Source organism: Capricornis sumatraensis, chromosome 5, assembly GCF_032405125.1.
Source record: "Capricornis sumatraensis isolate serow.1 chromosome 5, serow.2, whole genome shotgun sequence".
Lineage (NCBI taxonomy): Eukaryota > Metazoa > Chordata > Mammalia > Artiodactyla > Bovidae > Capricornis > Capricornis sumatraensis.
Genome location: NC_091073.1, coordinates 53,757,932 through 53,776,806, shown reverse-complemented (window position 1 = coordinate 53,776,806; position 18,875 = coordinate 53,757,932).

The window sequence follows — 18,875 nt, the reverse complement described above, 5'->3', positions numbered from 1 at the left end:
ATCTACAGTGATTTTGGAGCCCCCCCAAATAAAGTCTGACACTGTTTCCACTGTTTCCCCATCTATTTCCCATGAAGTGATGGGACTGGATGCCATGATCTTCGTTTTCTGAATGTTGAGCTTTAAGCCAACTTTTTCACTCTCCTCTTTCACTTTCATCAAGAGGCTCTTTAGTTCTTCTTCACTTTCTGCCATAAGGGTGGTGTCATCTGCATATTTGAGGTTATTGAGGTATCTCCTGGCAATCTTGATTCCAGCTTGTGTTTCTTCAGTCCAGCATTTCTCACAATGTACTCTGCATATAAGTTAAATGAGCAGGGTGACAATATACAGCCTTGATGTACTCCTTTTCCTATTTGGAACCAGTCTGTTGTTCCATGTCCAGTTCTAACTGTTGCTTCCTGGCCTGCATACAGATTTCTCAAGAGGCAAGTCAGGTGGTCTGGTATTCCCATCTCTTTCAGAATTTTCCGCAGGTTATTGTGATCCACACAGTCAAAGGCTTTGGCATAGTCAATAAAGCAGAAATAGATGTTTTTCTGGAACTCTTTTGCTTTTTCCATGATCCAGCACATGTTGGCAATTTGATCTCTGGTTCCCCTGCCTTTTCTAAAACCAGCTTGAACATGAGGAAGTTCATGGTTCACGTATTGCTGAGGCCTGGCTTGGAGAATTTTGAGCATTACTTTACTAGCATGTGAGATGAGTGCAATTGTGTGGTAGTTTGAGCATTCTTTGGTGTTGCCTTTTTGGGGATTGGAATGAAAACTGACCTTTTCCAGTCCTGTGGCCACTGCTGAGTTTTCCAAATTTGCTGGCATATTGAGTGCAGCACTTTGACAGCATCATCTTTCAGGATTTGAAACAGCTCAGTTGGAATTCCATCACCTCCACTAGCTTTGTTTGTAGTGATGCTTTCTAAGGCCCACTTGACTTCATATTCCAGGATGTCTGGCTCTAGATTAGTGATCACATCATCATGATTATCTGGGTTGTGAAGATCTTTTTTGTACAGTTCTTCCGTGTATTCTTGCCACCTCTTCTTAATATCTTCTGCTTCTGTTAGGTCCATACCATTTCTGTCCTTTAACGAGCCCATCTTTGCATGAAATGTTCCCTTGGTATCTCTAGTTTAAGGGAACATTTCATGCTGCTACAAATGGCAAATTTTCTTTTTTATGGCTGTAGAATTTTCATGTACCTGTTAGCTATCCCTTATGTCTTTTTTAGAAAAATGTCTATTCAAGTCTTCTGCTCATTTTTTAATCTAGTTTAAAAAAATACTGAGTTGTACAAGCTGTTTATATATATTGGACATTAACCCCTTATCAGTAACATCATTTGCAAATATCTTCTCCCATTCAATAGGTTTTCTTCTAGAAGACCTAAATGTAAGACTGGAAACCATAAAACTCATAGAATGAGTTCAATGGTGTTCTTTCCTCTGCAATTTTTTGGACTAGTTTAAGAAAGATAGTCTTAACTCTTCTCTAAATGTTTGGTAGAATTCACCTGTGAAGCCATCTTGTCCTGGACTTTTGTTTATTGGGAGTTTTTTTTTTTTTAACTGGTTTAATTTCATTAGTGGTTATTGGTCAGTTTATATTTTCTATTTCTTCTTAGTTTAGTCTTGGGAGATTGTACAGTTCTAGGAATTTCTCCATTTCTTCTAGCTTGCCCACTGGCATTTATTTTTTATTAGAATTTAGTTGTTCATAATAATCTCTTATGATCCTTCATATTTCTGTGGTTTCAGTTGTAACTTCTCCTTTTTCATTTCTGATTTTATTGATTTTGGCCCTCTCTCTTTTTTTCTTGAGTCTGGCTAAAGGTTTATAATTTTTGCTTATTGTTTCAAAGAACCGACTCAGTTTCACTGATCTTTTCTATTTTTTAGTCTGTGTGATAATTTATTTCTGCTCTAATCTTTATCATTTCTTTCTTCCTACAAATGTTAGAGAAGGTGTGGAGAATGGAATCTTCCTACATTGTGGGTAGGAATGCAAGCTAGTGTAGCTACTGTGGAAAGCAGCATGGCAGTTCCTCAGAAAACTAAAAATAGAATTATCATACGATCCAGCAATCCTACATGCTTCTCAGGTGGCCCAGTGGTAAGGCATTCGCCTGCCAATGCAGGAGACGCAGGTTTGATCCCTGTGTCAGAAAGATCCCTGGGAGGAGGAAATGGCAACCCACTCCAGTATTCTCGCCTGGAGAATTCCATGGACAGAGGAGCCTGGCAGACTGCGGTCCATGGGGTTGCAAAGAGTCAGACACCACTGAGCACTCGTGCATACAATACACACCAGCAATACCACACCTGGGCGTATATTCAGATATAACTATAACTCAAAAAGATCTGTGCAACCCTATGTTCATAGCAGCACTATTCACAGTAACCAAAACATGGATTCAGCCTAAATGTCCATCAGATGAATGAATGAAGACGTGGTACATACATACAATGGAATGCTACTCGGCCACAGAAAAGAATGAAATAACGGCATTTGCAGCAACATGGATTTAACTAGAGATTATCGTACTAAGTGAAATGTCAGAAAGAAAAAGACAGATACCATAGGATATCACTTATACATTGAATCTAAAATATGACACAAATGACCCTATCTATGAACCAAACAGAATCACGGGCATGAAGCACAGACTGGTGGTTGCCAAGGGGATGGGGGTAGGAGAAGGGATGGAAAGGGAGGCTGTTGTTAGCAGATGTAAGCTTTAAATAGAGAATGCATAAACAACAAAGTCCTCCTGTATAGCACAGAGAACTATATTCAATATCCTATGATTAAACCATAATGGATCCATACATATAAATGAATCATTTTGCTATACAGAAAAAGAAACACATTGTAACACTGTAAATCAACTATACTGCAATTAAAATATATTGATTAAGAAAAGATAAAGTCTATTTTGTCTGATATAAGTAATGCTACCCCAGCTTTCTATTGATTTTCATATGCATGGAAAACCTTTTTTCATCCCTCACTTTCAGTCTGTGTGTGTCTTTAGATCTGAAATGAGTCTTTTGTAGGCAGTGTGTGTATATATATATTGTTCTTATATCCATTCATCCATTCTATGTCTTTTGATTGGAGCATCTAACCCATTTACATTTAAAGTGATTATTAATAAGTATGTACTTATTGCCATTTTGTTAACCATTAGATTTTTATACAAATGTCACTACAACGGTAACACTGAATAATATAGCCTTGAGGTTTTATGGTGATTTAATAAAAGGAATAGCCATTGAAATACCGGCCTTGATTTTAAGTAAAAGTATATTTGAAGACAGTAGCCTACATTTTGTTCAGTGGATGAAACAGTAACTTTTTTTTGCTCATTTTGTTCAATCAGCAAACACTTATTAAGCACCTCCTTTGGACAGATAGGTACTGGCCATTTATAGATAAATCAGGCAATTGTCTATATTTCCAAGAATTCACAGGATAGTATAGAGAAAGAGTATAAACAAATAGTTACAAAACCATCAGCCAAGTGCAATAAAAGAGTTTAGTGCAAGGTGCACAGAGGGGCCCCAGTTTCACCTTGGCTGGGCAGTCAGAGAAGCAGGTCTGAAGGGAATGACTGAGGTTCCCCCAAGTTGAAAGTGGATGTTTACATTTTAGAAAGATAATTCTGGAAGCTACAAGGAGGTAGATTTATTGAATAACCATATATTGTGTGGCACTCACCATGACCCACACACTATTCTAAGTGTTTACATGGAGTAATACGTTTAATCTTCATAACAACTCTTTGAGGAAAGAACTGTTATCCCCATTTACACATGAGGAAACAGGCACACAGAGATTATGTAACTTGATTGAGATTGTATGGCTATTAAGGAACAAAATCAAGATTTACACTCAGACTGTTTGGCTCCAGAGTCCACACACTACCATTATGCTACAGTGCCTCAGAGAGAGAGAGAGAGAGAGAGCAAAAGGGAGATGGGTGGACCAGTTACAAAGCTGATGTCAAGGGGAAATGGATACCCAGTATCTAGCAGGCGAAAACAACAGAAAAAATAGACTGAAACTCACTTTATGGTTCTAGCTTAGGGAATTAGGAAAATTATTAAGCCTTTAACTGAGTAAACAAATGCTAGAGGTATACGTTTCAGATAGGCCAAAAGTTAGAGGAAAATGGAAACAACATTTATGAAACAGAATTTATGTTCTAGGAAATCTAAATATTCAATAGACTAATTAACATGTTTAATTCTTAAAACTTTAAGAGCTGGTTTTTAAATATGAGAAGACAGAAGTTCAGAGAGGTTAAGTGAAGTCACACAATATATTAGACATTTGCTGGTTTGGGCTGCCTAGAGTCCTAACAGCACTTCGGTTTTCTCTAGGGGAATCACATCCCTCCCATTTCATGTAGTCTTCTTGGTGGGGCATAATTTCAGGTACTCGCTTCCCAACAAAAGTTGAAAAGCTGCGTCATTCCTCTTTCTGGTTATTGGTATACCCAAGGAGAAGACAGGCTGGTCAGAGTTGGTTTTGGTTGCTTGACCCTAAGAAATCCTAACTGAAATCCACAGTAATTGTCAAAGCCAAAATTGTCAAACCCTGGTCCCTCTGCTGCTGCTGCTAAGTCACTTCAGTCGTGTCCGACTCTGTGCGACCCCATAGACGGAAGCCCATCAGGCTCCCCCATCCCTGGGATTCTCCAGGCAAGAATACTGAAGTGGGTTGCCATTCCCTTCTCCAATGCATGAAAGTGAAAAGTGAAAGTGAAGTCACTCAATCGTGTCTGACCCTCAGCGACCCCATGGACTGCAGCCTACCAGGCTCCTCCGTCCATGGGATTTTCCAGGCAGGAGTACTGGAGTAGGGTGCCATTGCCTTCTCCACTAGTCCTTCTAATGCCCATCTAATGGACATCTGCTAAGTTGCTAAGTCGCTTCAGTCGTGTCCGACTCTGTGCGACCCCATAGACGGCAGCCCACCAGGCTCCCTGGTCCCGGGGATTCTCTAGGCAAGAACACTGGAGTGGGTTGCCATTTCCTTCTCCAATGCATGAAAGTGAAAAGTGAAAGTGAAGTTGCTCAGTCGTGTCCGACTCCCAGCAACCCCATGGACTGCAGCCTATCAGGCTCCTCTGTCAATGGGATTTGCCAGGCAAGAGTACTGGAGTGGGTTGCCATTGCCTTCTCCAAATGGACATCTAATGGACATCTAATGTCCATCTAATACTTTTAGATTGTATAATGACACCTTGCTGCTCCCAATGTTTCTCCAAGCAGAATACATGGTGATTGTTCACTATAGGTTCAATATGAGGTTTTTTGTTTTTTTACAAACCATTAGGTGTTTTTTCCAAGTAAACTAGCGAAGCTACCATGGAAAACATTGAGCAGTATGGAGTTCCTCAGAAAACTAAAAACAGCTCAGCCATGTGATTCAGCAATTCCACTTTTGGGTATTTACCCAAAGAAGAACTCAAAAGTGTATACACACCCCCATGTTGACTGCAGCATTATTTACGATTGCTGAGATATGGAAACAGCCTAAATGTCCATCGATAGATAAATGTGGTATATTCCATATATTATTCAACCATAAAACAAGAGTGAAACCTTGCCATTTACAACAATATAGATGGACCTTGAGGGCATTATGGTAAGTGAAATAAGTTGGACAGGGAAGGACAAATACTATAGGATCTCATTTATATGAGAAATGGGATTCCCTAGTGGCTCAGAGGCTAAAGCGTCTGCCTGCAATGTGGGAGACCCAGGTTCGATCCCTGGGTTGGGAAGATCCCCTGGAGAAGGAAATGGCAACCCACTCCAGTATTCTTGCCTAAAGAATCCCATGGACAGAGCAGCCTGGTAAGCTATAGTCCATGGGGTCGCAAAGAGTTAGACACGACTGAGAGACTACTTCACTTCATATATGATAAATGATAAAAAAAAAAAAAAATCAAGCTCTAAGATACAAAGAATCAGTGGTGGTTGCTAGAGGTGGAGTGGGAGATGGGCAAAATGAGTGAAGGTGGTCAAAATGTACAAAATTCCAGCTATAAAATAAATAGGTCAGGGGAATGTAATGTACAGCGTGGTGACCACAATTAATAATACTGTATTGCATATTTGAAGGTTGCTAATACCTTTTTAAGTAGATCTTAAAAAGCCTCATCACAAGCGAAAAAAAACTTTGTAACCATGTGTAGTGACAGGTGTTGACTAGACTTACTGCTGTGATCATTTTGCAACATGTACAGATATCAAATCATTACACTGTATACTTGAAATTAATCTTAATTATACCTCAATAAAAATAATAAAAAGGTGCTTATTCCAGGGTGAGTGAAGAACTTTATCAGGCAATTAAAATCAGGTTTATTGAGGTATAATTGACATGCAACAAAATTCATCCTGTTTAATGAACAAGTCTGTGATTTTAATAACATATACAGTTGTGTAATTCCATCAAAATCAAGATATAGAATTCCCTTATACCCTTTTATAGTCAATTCCTACTACCCCAACCCCTGGTAACCACTGATCTTTTAAAACTCTTTATAGTTTTCCATTTTCCAGAATGCCATGGAAGTGGAATTTTACAACATGTGGCCTTTTGAGGCTGCAAAATGCATTTGAGAGTTATCCATGCTGTTTCATGATCACTAGTTCACTTATCAGGTAAGTTTTACTGAATGTTAAACTTGTTAAGTTGTCAGACAGTTTATAAGGAGTTGCTAGCCTAGGCACTATTCCAGGTCTTGGGAGTACAGCAGTGACCGAAAGAATCTCAAGTTTCTGCCTTTAATGAGCTAATATCCTAATTCTGGGGAGGGAGGCAGACAGGCAATAAACACATAAAGTGAAGTCGCTCAGTTGGGGCCGACTCTTTGCGACCCCATGGGCACCAGACTCCTTCGTCCTTGGGATTTTCCAGGCAAGAGTACTGGAGTGGGTTGCCATTTCCTTCTCCAGGGAATCTTCCCGACCCAGGGATCCAACCCAGGTCTCCCACATTGTAAACAGAAGCTTTACCATCTGAGCCACCAGGAAAGTCTTAATAAACACATAAACAGGACTTTTAAAAGAATTTAATTTCAAAGATTTGCAGGTGCTAAAATAGGATAAGAATAGAGTGGCAGAAGTGAGCATAGGGGTGCTGATTTATCTAGGGTGAGCTTTTAAGGTCTCTCTAAGAGATGGGAATTGGGATCCACATAAAGAGATGTGGGCATCCATGCAAAGATCTGGGAAAAGAGCAAATAACAGGAAGAACAATAAGTGCAAAGGTCTAGAAAGGAACCAAGCTTGATGTGTTCAAGAGACAGGAAGAAGGTTAAAGGGACTGGTATGCTGAGGACCAGGAGCAAATTGTGAGTTAATTCGGAGAGCCAATCAGGAAAGTTTAGTAGCCTAATGTGAAAATATCAGTCTTTTTCTAGTTTCAAAGGGAAACCTTGGGAGACATTTGAATCAGAGTGATGTGCCATGATTTACACTTTATAAAGATAGCTCTTGTTGCTATGTGGTAGATGGACTGTGCTGGGTGGGTATGGGTTAACAGTAGAGAAAGCGAGATGGGTCTGGAAACTTTCTCAGAGTTTCAGAGACAGTTGGCAGTGGCTTGAACCAGGACTGCAGCAGCACAGATGGTGAGAAGTCTTGAAGTTTTCCACTTTTGTAGCATGGTAGGAAAAAAGAACAAAAATCTCCCAACCCGTCACATTTTAATATATTTTAAAAGCTTTGACCTTAAAAATCTCATAGATGCAAATTTGGAGAAATATACAAAAGTTTAAAACATTCAAGGTAACACAAAGTAGGCTAGTGACTGATCTGCATGTGTGCCTGCTCAGTTGCTCAGTTGTGTCCGACTCTTTGCAACCCCATGAACTGCAGCCCACCAGGCTCCTCTTGTCCATGGAATTCTTCAGGCAAGATACTGGAGTTGATGCCATTTTCTTCCTCCAGGGGATTGAACTTCATCTCCTGCATCTCCTGCATTGGCAGGCAGATTCTTTACCACTAGCACCACCTGGGAAACCCAATCTGTACAGTGCAGATAAACTAGTCTTGATGATTAAGGTCAATATATGCTAAATGGGGGACATTCTTTTGATTCCCTGTGGGCACTGATGAAATTAAGCCAGAAGCTCACCTTTATCTACTCTGCTGTCATGACAACAGGCAAAGAACTCACAAGGGCCATAATCTAAACACATTCACATGAACCCCAGATTTGAAGAGCTATAAATGTGGGTTGGATTCCAAAGTAAAAGCAGTAGGAAGAGATTCATTGCTGAGGCTGTATCTGGTCAAAGTCCCATCACAGTCACACTTCTCAACCTTTAGGCTTAGAGATGCGAACCATTATAAAGTTGAGTCAGAAATATAGTGAGCCTCTAACTATAGTAAACTGAAAAAAAAAATAAATCATGTTCTCCTACGGCTCTCAGTTTTTATTTCTTTACATCCTCCATTCCATCAGGACATGCAGGTCCTCCAAAGGCAGTCGGTGTTGTGGTCTGAGATCATCATTTGGCTTTAATCATTTTGATCTACAGCTGATGCCACTTTCCCAGCCAAGACCTGCGTCCCTTAAAAACAAAGATCAGAGGGAATGAAGAAATGTATCTTAATGGAGTGTTCTGTTCCTTTCACTGTTCAAAGGATTTGAGAAATTTGTTTGTTTTGAAACAAGTAACCAGCCTCCTCCACCTGCATATTACTAAACTCCTGGGGGGCACCCTGCAGACCTGAAGACCTGGGTGACCCTCTGTTGTCAGCCTATCCCATTCTTGCCCTGCTTCCTGTTTACTTATTTGGTTTTGTTTTTAAAGTGAAAAGAAAGAAAGTGAAGTCGCTCAGTGGGGTCCTACTCTTTGCGACACCCATAGGCACCGCCGGCCTCCTTCATCCATGGGATTTTCTAGGCAAGAGTCCTGGAATGGGTTGCCATTTCCCTCTCCAGGGAATCTTCCCGACCCAGGGATCGAACCCAGGTCTCCCGCATTGTAGAGAGATTCTTTACCGTCTGAGCCACCAGGGAAGTCTTGTTTTTAAACTGAGTTTATATCTGACTCACCCTCAGACTTTCAGTTAGGGTAAAATATACTGCAAGTGTTTGCCAGGGAGGAGATTCAGAACAGGGACTGCAGCCTTTCAGAGACAGTGTGTTAGTTAATCATCAGAGAAATGCAAATTATAGCCACAATAAGATATCAGCTCATACCTGTCAGAATCGCTATCATCAAAAAGACTACAAATAACAAATGTTGGTGACAATGTGGAGAAAAGTGAACCCTTGGGCACTGTTGGGAGGAATGTAAATTGGTTCACCACTGTGCAAAACAGTATGGCGGTATCTTAAAAAATAAATAAATAAAAACAGAACTAGTCAACACCATTGTTGTCGTCGTTTTACTCACTAAGTCACGCCTGACTCTTAGTGACCCCATGGATTGTAGCCCACCAGGCTCCTCTGTCCATGGCATTTCCCAAGCAAGAATACTAGAGTGGGTTGCCATTTTCTTCTCCAGGAGATCTTCCCAACCCAGGGATAGAATCCACGTCTCCTGCTTGGCGGATGGATTCTTTACCACTGAGCCACCTGGGAAGTCCAGCCAATGCCATAGGACCCAGCACTTCCACTCCTGGGTATGTAACTGAAAAAGATGAAAAGCACTAATTGGAAAAGATAGACATACCCCAATGTTCATGGCAGTATTATTCACAATTGCCAAGATATGGAAGGAAGCAACCTAAGTGTCCATCAACGTGGATAAAGACAATGAATGAATAAATACTACTGGAGAAGGTAATCGCACCCCACTCCAGTACTCTTGCTGGGAAAATCCCATGGATGGAGGAGCCTGGTAGGCTGCAGTCCATGGGGTCGCTAAGAGTTGGACACGACTGAGTGACTTCACTTTCACTTTTCACTTTCATGCATTGGAGAAGGAAATGGCAACCCACTCCAGTGTTCTTGCCTGGAGAATCACAGGGATGGCGGAGCCTGGTGGGCTGCGGTCTCTAGGGTCGCACAGAGTCGGACATGACTGAAGCGACTTAGCAGTAGCAGCAACAGCCAAAAAAAGAATGAAAAATTGCCATTTGCAACAACATGGATGGACTTGAAGGATAATATGTTTAGTGAAATAATCCAGAGAAAGGCAAATACTGTATGATATCATTTATATGTGGAATCTAAAACAAACTGTGCATGCTAAGTTGCTTTAGTTGTGTCCAACTCTTTGTGACCCTATGGACTGCAGCCTGCCAGACTCCTGTGTCCATGGGATTTTCCAGGCAAGAAAACTGGAGTGGATTGCCATGCCCTCCTCCAGGGGATCTTCCTGACACAGCCTATTTACACCTCAAGAAGCTTTTTTTTTGAATGGCAAACACACTTGTAACTAACATCATACCATTGCTAATCATCCTTCTTTGTGTAAAGTAATATCTAGCTGAGGACAAGAGTGAACTACAAAAGATAACTCCAGAGAAAGGAAAGAGGGAAGTATTATTACTTTTTATTATATGTCACTTTAAAAAGAACTTATTGTATTAATTTTTGCATTTTTTTAAACTTTTTATTCTGTATTGGGGTATAGCTGATTAACAAACAATGTCATGATAGTTTCAGGTGAACAGTGAAGGGACTCAGCCATTTACATACATGTATTCATCCTTCCCTAAACCCCCCTCCCATCCAGGCTGCCACATAACACTGAGCAGAGTTCCATGTGCTATACAGTATGTCCCTGTTGGTTATCCGTTTTAAACATAGCAATGTGTATGATGTCACTTTTTAAAAATTGGAGGATAATTGCTTTACAATGTTGTATTGGTTTCTGCCCTGCAACATCGTGAATCAGCAATAAGTATACATATGTCCCCTCCCTCTTGAACCTGCCTTCCACCCCCTACCCCATCCCACCCCTCTAGGTTGTCATGGAGCACTGGGTTGAGCTCTCTGTGTTACACAGCAACTTCCCACTATCTATCTATTTTACATATGGTAATGTATATGTTTAATGCTACTATCTCAATTCATCCCAACCTCTCTTTCTCCTGTTGGGTCCACAAGTTTCTATGTCTGCATCTCAAGAAAGGATATTATTGATGAAGTAAGATGCTACTAAGGTTTCTGCTGGGTTGCCTGATACACATTATTCAAAAATATATTGAGAACAACTCTTGGTACGCATTCATCTGTTCATTAAATAAAGATCTCTTTTGTACCTGAGAAGATAATGTAGCCATTTGGCATGTAGTAGGTGGTCATAACTAACTGTTAGTTATAAGCGTTATTATTACTATCCCTACTGGTATTAGTATTACCGCTACTATTACTCTTTGGCATGTTAGACACTATACTGGGTTCTGGGAACAGAGAGAAGCAAAACTTAGCCTCTGTGCTCAGGGAACTTACAGTCTAGGAGAGGGGATGATGAGTGAGTGCAGGCTGTGACACAGTGTCGCTAGTGCTGGGTGGGGTGGCCAACACACCCAGGAGACTGGCACAGGATGGAACAGGGATGGGTACTGCTTCTGGAGAAAGTTGTAACTGAGAGGGGTCTGGAAGGATAGATAGAAGTTAGTCAGGTATAACAATCAGTGTCTTAATTGTGAGTAACAGAAAATAGCTCTGGCCAGAATCTTTGGAAATGACATCAATTAGCTACACAGTTTCAGGGAAAGCTATGGAACAATTTGGCAAAGGGGTACCAATGTGATGTGGATGTTGGTGGTGGTGTGGCTTCACAGACGGTCCCAGGAAACTGCATGCCACCTCTGCCATGGCCAAGTAGGATGTCTTCCCTATTTTGCTTTTTGGTGGCTTTACTTCCAGAGTCCACGTTCAGATCAGTTCAGCTGATAGACCAAGGCTGGCTACCTATCCACTCCTTAGGTACCAGGGTAGCTGGAAAATTGAGTATTGGGTCTTTTCCACTTCTGTCAAGGAAGACACTTCTTGTTTCCTGACAAGACTCATAATGTGAGGTTTGTCCTTGCATGGGAAGAAGGTTTAGAGGCTGTGAGTCAAAATGCATCAAATGTTTTCTGTTCCAGGTAAAGCAGGAAGGAAAGGTCACTGTGGCAGAGGGGCCAACATATGCAAAGGCCTGACCTGGGGTGAGAGACAGTACAGTGAATTTGCAGGCCTGTGATACTCCAGTTTGACTGGAGCATGGACTGGGGGGAGGGAGGTATTGAAAGACAGAAGTAGAAAGGTAATCAGAGTCTAGATCAAGGGGAAGCCTGTTGTGTTTTGTGTCCTCTAAGGACTTTTGTCTTCAATTTATGAATGAAATATGGTAAGGTTTTAAGTTTGGGAGTAAGGGACAGGGTAGTAGAGATGGGATGGGACTGGCAGGGAAGATCAGATTTCTGAAGTTTGAGCTGTGTATTCATAAAGCTTATCAGAAAACATCTTCTTTATCATGTTAGCTCAGAGGTGTCTATTCACTTTTGCGTCATCTGGTCAATCACAGCTCTCCATTCTGCCTTTTTGTGTCATAAATTAGATCCACTTATCCCAAATTACAATTATCACAGAGGACATTTCTGGGTTGTAAATTCTTACATTCAAGCACAGTGTAGACACGAGCAGGTTAAAAACTGGCCAGGATTGCAAGAATTGTGTTTAGATCCAGTACAAACTCCCAACTCTAACAAACTTTCCCAATGGTATAAGCAATGTGCTAGACCATGGAGGCAAGTCACCAAAATCAGACATCGTTTTAGTTTCCTAACCCACAGGAAATGTTTTCTTCAGATAACATGGAGTAAATTGGAGGTGTGATGATAATCTGGCCAATTCAGGGCTAATGGTCTGATGGAATTTGTTGGCTAGTGTGGAAATCAGAAGAAGGAAAGAAGGCATCTGGAGTGTTGCAGCTCACTGGCTCTCCAACCAGGAGAAACCATGAGAATGAATAATGCCTAGGGGAGGTGATACTCTGGGTGACGTGCTGGGAGTCACAAAGGGGAAAACCCATCTCTGTCCTTACTGCTGGGGTGGTAGGGAGGAGGAAGAAATAGAAATTCAGACTTGGTTCAGCTTGCTTTTCCAGTTTACCATCTCTTCCCTACATCTCCCATCACTCCTGCCTATAGAACAAACTATGGCTGCAGTCTCTGCAAAATCATCAAAAGCCCCTAGCTCTTGAGAAACAGAAGTTCTGGGGTATGTTGCTAATGGGCACAGGGCTAAGAACCCAATCCAATGACACCTTTTCATCAAGCCCTGACCCTTAACTAGCAAGTTGTTTACCAGTGAGAATGGACACACTAGTTAATGCCTGGAATTCACTTGAAGCGTGGGTGACAGGATTGCAGTAAGTGACAATGATTTTTACACTGTCCTTGGCAGTAAAAGGATAGCAGGACTATTGTCAATTTGAATCTAGAAAACTGTGTGATTTGTGAAATCTCACAGAAACTTACAGTGAAAATCCTGTGGATAGTTATATGGCTACATCTTTTTGTATGATTTAGTGTTAATGAATTTTAAAAGAATTTTGAAAACGTAAGCCAGGATTTTAAAATAGTGAGGCGAGTCTTCCCTGAATGAATGTCTTCAGGTCTGATTGAATCATCCAGTTAACTAATGAATGTCGCTAAGATTTCAAATGTATTCTGGGGGAGTAGGAGGTGAATTGCTTGGTTTCTTATTGAACCACATTCACTAGATAAATGTCAGATGTGCACTTATATGTATCTGTTGAGAAGCACCTTGAAAAAACATACAGAGAGGGTGAGAGAGGCCATCACGATCACTGTTACTTACCGTCCAGGGTAAAGAAGGGCTTAAGAAAATTTTGATCCCACTGTCAAAACACATTACAGTGACCTTGAGGGAACATGGCTTGTGTCATATTCACTCAGGCAGCTTTACAGACACAGGCACAGCTAAATGAACAGAGCTGTTTCTTTGTTCCATCAGAGTAAGAAGCAATCTCTCCTCTGGAACATTCTGAGGAGAGGAATTGCTGAGCTTTGGGGCAATTCAGACAACAAACCATCTCTGGGTGCTTTTTGTCATTATGCAATTTAAAAAAAATGTTTATTTTTTATTATATACTTTACAGTGAACACTTTAAGAAAATAATTATGATGATTTCCACATATAGTCCTTAAACTCAATAGGTATTCTTTATTATTATACCCAATCAATATCTAGAAATGTAGAAGACAATGTCTAGGAATGGCAGTAAACCAATTAATGAATAAAAATAAGTAAAATAACTATATAAACTATAAATCTTGGGGATTAAAACACACCATCAGTTGAGTCAATTTACCATTTCCCACCATGTTTTGTTTGTTTGTTTTTGGAAACACGATTCATGGATTTATGTGTGTATGTGTTTCAATCACATATACATCCAATGCAAGAGTTAAATTAGACCACTAATGTGAACAGCTACAAATTGAGCCTCAACGTAAATGTTAATAGTAGCATTATTCATGATAGCCAAAAGGTGGAAACAAGCCAGTGTCCATTCACAGATGAGTAGACAAACAGAATGTGATCTATATGTACACTGGATATTATCCAGTGGTGAAAAGGGAATTCTGACCTATGATGAAACTTGAAACATTATCCTAAGTGAGACAAACCAGTCACAAAAAGACAGGTATTTTAAGATTTCACTTTATGAGGCACTAGAGAGGGCAAATTCAGAGAGATAGAAAGTAGAATGGTAGTTGCTTAGGGTTGGGGAGACAGCATAATAGGGAATTATTTTTAATGGGTAGTTTCTGTTTGGGATGACAAAGAGTTCTGGGAATGGATTGTGAAGGCCACACAACAACACGGATATATTTAATGCTACTGAATTACACACTTAAAAATGGTGAAAATGATAAATCATATTATGTGTGAAAGAAAGTGAAAGTGTTAGTCACTCAGCTGTGTCCATCTCTTTGCAGCCCCATAGACTATAGACCACCAGGATCCTCTTTCCATGGAATTCTCCAAACAAGAATACTGGAGTTTGTAGCCATTCCCTTTTCCAGGAGATCTTCCTGTCCCAGGGATTAAAGCCAGATCTCTTGCATTGCAGGCATATTCTTTACCATCTGAGCCACCAGGGAAGCCCCATGTTATGTGTGTTTTATGACAATTTAAGACAAAAACAGGATAGAAAGCCCAGAAACAAACCCACACATCTATGGTCAATTAATCAGTTACAAAGGAGGCAAGACTACACAATGGAGAAAAGAATCTTCTTCAATAAGTGGTTCTTAGAAAACTAGACAGCTGCATGTAAAAAAAAAGAAGAAGAAGAAAGAAACTAGAATATTATTTAACACTATATGCAAAAATAAAATAGATTAAAGACCTGAATATAACACCAGATACTACAAAACTCTTTTAGGAAAACACAGGCAGAACACTCTCTGACATAAATCACAGCAATATCCTTTTCAATCCATCACTCAGAGTAATGCATATGAAAACAAATGATGAGGTGGATGAAACTGGAGCCGATTATACAGAGTGAAGTAAACCAGAAAGAAAAACACCAATACAGCATATTAACACATATATATGGAATTTAGAAAGATGGTAACGATAACCCTGTATGTGAGACAGCAAAAGAGACACAGATGTATAGAACAGACTTTTGGACTCTGGGAGAAGGAGAGGGTGGGATGATTTGGGAGAATGGCATTGAAACATGTATAATATCATGTAAGAAACGAATCGCCAGTCTAGGTTTGATGCAGGGTACAGGATGCTTGGGGCTGGTGCACTGGGATGATCCAGAGAAATGGTATGGAGAGGGAGGTGGGAGGGGGGTTCAGGACTGAGAACTCACATACACCCATGGCGGATTCATGTTGATGTATGGCAAAACCAATTGTAAAGTAAAATAAAGTAAAAAAAAAAAAACAAATGAATGGGACTTAACTAAACTCAAAAGCTTTTGCACAGCAAAGCAAACCACAAGCAAAATGAAAAGACAACTCACAGAATGGGAGAAAATACTTGCAAATAATGCAAACTACAAGGGACTTCTCTCCAAAATTTGCAAACAGCTCATGTGGCTCAACATCTGAAGTGAAGTGAAGTCACTCAGTCATGTCCGACTCTTTGCAACCCCATGGACTGTAGCCTACCAGGCTCCTCCACCCATGGGATTTTCCAGGCAAGAGTACTGGAGTGGGTTGCCATTTCCTTCTCCAGGGGATATTTCCAACCCAGGGATTGAACCTGGATCTCCTGCATTGTAGGCAGACGCTTTACTGTCTGAGTCACCAACATCTGCAAAACCAATCAAAAAATGGACAGAAAACCTAAACAAACATTTTTCCAAAGACATACAGATGACCAAGAGACACATGAAAAGATACTCAACATCACTAATTATTAAAGAAATGCAAATAAAAGCTACAATGAGGTATCACCTCACACCAGTCAGAAAGGCTATCATCAAAAAAATCCACAAACAGTAAGTGCTAGAGAGTGTGTGGAGAAAAGAGAAGCCTTCTACACTGTTGGTGGGAATGAAAATTGCTACAGCCACTATGGAGAACAGTATGGACTTTCCTTAACCTACAAATAGATCTACCATATGATCCAGCAATCACACCCCTGGGCATATATCTGGAGAAAAATATGGTTCAAAAGAAAACACGCACCCAATGTTCACTGCAGCACTGTTTACCAAGGGCTGTAGCCAAGATATGGAAACAACCTAAATGTTCATCAACAGAGGAACTGATAAAGATGATGGTACATGTATACAGTGGAATATTACTCAGTCATTAAAAAGAATGAAATAATGCCATTTGCAGCAACATGGACAGACCTGGAGATGATCACACTAAGTGAAATAAGACAGAGAAAGACAAATATCATGTTATACATTTATATACAGAATATTTTAAAAAATGATACAAATTATTTACAAAATAGGTTACAGAGGGGAAGGGATACCATGATGGTGTTATCACTCACTAGAGCCAGTCATCCTGGAATGTGAAGTCAAGTAGGCCTTAGGAGGCATCACTATGAACAAAGCTAGTAGAGGTGACGGAACTCCAATTGAGCTATTTCAAATCCTAAAAGATGATGCTGTTAAAGTGATGCACTCAATATGCCAGCAATTTTGGAAAACTCAGTAGTGGCCACAGGACTGGAAAAGGTCAGTTTTCATTCCAATCCCAAAGATAGGAAATGCCAAAGAATGTTCAAACTACCACACAATTGTACTCATCTCACATGCTAGCAAAATAATACTCAAAATTCTCTAAGCTTCAATAGTACGTGAACTATGAACTTCCACATGTTCAAGCTGGATTTAGAAAAGGCAGAGGAACCAGAGATCAAATTGCCAATATCTGCTGGATCATCAAAAAGCAAGAGAATTCCAGAAAAACATCTACTTTTTGACTATGCCAAAGCCTTTGACTGTGTAGATCACAACAAACTCTGAAAAATTCTTCAAGAGGTGGGAATACCAGACCACCTGACCTGCCTCCTGAGGCATCTGTATGCAGGTCAAGAAACCATAGTTAGAACTGAACATGGAACAACAGACTGGTTTCAAATAGGGAAAGGAGAACATCAAGGCTGCATATTTTCACCCTGCTTATTTAACTTTTTGCAGAGTATATCATGTGAAATGCTAGGCTGGATGGAGCACAAGCTGAAATCAAGACTGTCAGGAGAAATATCAATAACCTCAGATATGCAGATGACACCACCCTTATGGCAGAAAGTGAAGAAGAACTAAAGAGCCTCTTGATGAAAGTGAAAGAGGAGAGTGAAAAAGTTGGCTTAAAACTCAACATTCAAAAAACTAAGATCATGGCATCCGGTCCCATCACTTGATGGCAAATAGATGGTGAAACAATGGAAACAATGATAGATTTTATTCTTTTGGACCCCAAAATCACTTCAGATGGTGACTGCCTCCATGAACTTAAAAGATGCTTGCTCCTTGGGAGAAAAGCTATGACCAACCTAGACTGCATATGAAAAAGCAGAGACATTACTTTGCACAAAGGTCTGTCTAGTCAAAGCTATGGTTTTTCCAGGAGTCATGTATGGATGTGAGAGTTGGAGTATAAAGAAATCTGAATGCCGAAGAATTGATGCATTTGAACTGTGGTGTTGGAGAAGACTCTTGAGAGTCCCTTGGCCTGCAAAGGAGGTCAAATCAGTCAATCCTAAAGGAAATCAGTCCTGAATATTCATTGAAAGGACTGATATTGAAGTTGAAACTCCAATACTTTGGCCACCTGATGTGAAGAACTGATTCATATGAAAAGACTCTGATGTGAAGAACTGATTCATATAAAAAGACTCTGATGCTGGGAAAGATTGAAGGCAGGAGGAGAAGGGGATGACAGAGGATGAGATGGTTGGATGGCATCACCGACTCGATGGACATGAGTTTGAGTAAGCTCCAGGAGTTGGTGATGAACAGGGAGGCCTGGCGTACTGCAGTCCATGGGGTCACAAAAAGTTGGACACAGCTGAACCCCTGAATTGAACTGAACTTTATGGTGAATTTTAGTTCATATTAAATAAGAACACTCCAGGAACAAACAGGGTGTAATGAAGTAAACTCCTTGAGCCAAATTTCTCCTTCTCCAATCTGCATCATTCTATCCTGTTATTCATGTTTTCCCTGTCATTCATTTACTTACTTATTATCTGTCTCCCCTCACTAGAATGTAAGCTTCCAAGAAAACTCCATCTGTTTTGTTCCCTAATACTTAGAGTCTGACCCTGAGTTGGTGCTCCGTAAATATTTGTTGAATGAATGAGTGACTGAACCAGTGACTTAAAGCATGTTCTCTATAAACAGAGCTTATTTGAAGTCAAGGGCAAAGAGTCTTCATCTTCATATTA